This window comes from Bos javanicus, chromosome 26 (assembly GCF_032452875.1).
Source record: "Bos javanicus breed banteng chromosome 26, ARS-OSU_banteng_1.0, whole genome shotgun sequence".
NCBI lineage: Eukaryota > Metazoa > Chordata > Mammalia > Artiodactyla > Bovidae > Bos > Bos javanicus.
Genome location: NC_083893.1, coordinates 12,866,359 through 12,868,565, shown reverse-complemented (window position 1 = coordinate 12,868,565; position 2,207 = coordinate 12,866,359). Strand labels below are relative to the sequence as shown.

The 2,207-nt window shown below is 48.7% G+C and overlaps 1 pseudogene; it reads left to right on the top strand.

The window, feature by feature from the left end:
- Positions 1-476: 476 nt before the first annotated feature.
- On the top strand, positions 477-1,504 carry LOC133239081 (ADP-ribose pyrophosphatase, mitochondrial-like; annotated as a pseudogene).
- Positions 1,505-2,207: the final 703 nt, after the last annotated feature.

Below are 2,207 nucleotides of genomic sequence, written 5' to 3'. Positions count from 1 at the left end.
AGCGCTGGAAGTGGTTTGCGGTGAGCCTCCTCCAGGGCTCCCATCCCTCAGGACTCCCATCCCCCATCCCCATGGCTCTCATTCCCAATGGGTCTGTTCCGCGGGAGAGCACCCCGCCAACCCTACCCCCACCAGCAAGGATTCTGAGGCCCCACCTGCTGCTGCCGCTGCGCTGCTGCTAAGTCGCTTCAGTTGAGTTCAAGTCTCTGAGACCCCATAGACGGCAGCCCACCAGGCTCCCCGTCCCTGGGATTCTCCAAGCAAGAACACTGGAGTGGGTTGCCATTTCCTTCTCCAATGCATGAAAGTGAAAAGAGAAAGTGAAGTCGCTCAGTCGTGTCCGACTCTTCGCGACCCCATGGACTGCAGCCTACCAGGCTCCTCTGTCCATGGGATTTTCCAGGTAAGAGTTCTGGAGTGGGTTGTCATTGCCCCAACTGAGAGCAACCGAAATCCCCGCAGCCTGCCGGCGGTTGATGGCTGGACACTGCCTGGCAAAGGCTTTAGCCCCAGCGTTTCTCTCTGTGGCCTTGGCCTCTGCGGCAGTCAGACCCAGAAGCTGCCCCATCTCAGGCGGCTGGAGCCCATTTTCCTCACACGGGTTTCCTCCGAATTTCATCATGTCAGTTTCAAACAGCGCTGGTGAGAAGCCCCACAAGAAGGCCCGGACGTCACCATATCCGGGCTTTCAAGTGGAGCGAAGCCAGGTTTCCAACGAGAAGGTGAGCTGGCTGGCTGAGTGGCCAGAGTACAAGCTTGTCAAGTACACTTCTGGTCAGTCTTGGCAGGACCAAGGTGGGCAGACCCTCTTTGGGGTGAAACTTCTCTCCCAAATTTAACGAAAAGGAAGGGCCTGTTGAGAGAAGGAGCCAGAACAGTTGGTATGAGGTTGAACATGGTAGACCTAGAAATCCTGCAGGTGGGACAGGCCTGGTTGGTTGAGGGGTTTGGGGGCGCTGGGACCCCAGTCATGCTGCAGATCCCATCTTAACCTGGTGGGAAAAGGACAGCAAGGGAAATAAAGTAACCCATCCTGTTTCTGGGAGAAACATCCTGCAGTTTGTAGCCATCCAAAGGAAGGGCTGTGGGGAATGGGTCATCCCAGTGGGAATGGTGGATCCAGGAGAGAAGATCAGTGCTACACTGAAGAGAGAACTTGGTGAGGAAGCCGTGAACTCCTTACAGAAGTCCAGAGCAGACACACAGGAGCTGGAGAAGCAACTGCACAAACTATTCAGCCAGGAACACTTGGTGGTCTACAAAGACTACGTTGATCATCCCTGGAACACAGATAGGGCATGGATGGAGACAGAGGCTGTGAACTATCATGATGAAACAAGGGAGGTCATGGATCTTCTGCCCCTGGAAGCTGGCGATGATGCCGAGAAAGTGAGATGGGTGGGATATCAATGATAAACTCAAGCTTTATGCCAGCCACTCCCAATTTATTCAACTTGTGGCTGAGAAACGAGGTGCGCACTGGAGTGAACACTACCATGAGTAGTGGCGTGGAGTTTCCTGTAAGCCAGAAGCCTTCAGATGAATACAGGTAGATAAGAAGCAAACGGCCCAGAACTCACATTGAACAGGACAGGGAGGATCATTGATTTTGGTGATGATTTCCCAAACTGTTCACAGGCTGGAGGCTTTGTATCAGGTAATAATACTAGACTCATATGGAGAAGTGGAATCACAAGCGTTGGCTTTCCAATTGGAAGAAGAATGTAGTCACCTGTTGAATATGTTACATACATGGCTTTAACCAAATTATACAACTAATGCTCTTTGAAGAATTACAGGTAAAAGAAAGATACATTTTTATCCACCATATCCTCTACTTTTCATCCTGCTTGCATTTGTCAATTCTTTCTTTTGATGTGTTAGACTGTGGTTTAACTTTAATGTATAATCTGAGTTTTAGAATACCATTTATTTTTCAGATTTAGCTTTATGTGATCTTATATTCACAGCTTTCAAGTACAGAAGTGCTCTGGTTATTCTTGTTTTTAGAACCTTCAGTTTTATGGGAAAATTCCATCCCTATTTTAGTCCATAAGGATCAAGTACTTATGAACCAGAAAAAATATGCAGTGACAAAATGAGTTTAATATCCAGCCTTCTCTCTGGTTATCACAGCTGTTTGTTCTGAACAGAGTGGACTAAGCTAAAGACATTTGTTTCATCTCAGAAGACCCTACAAATGCCAT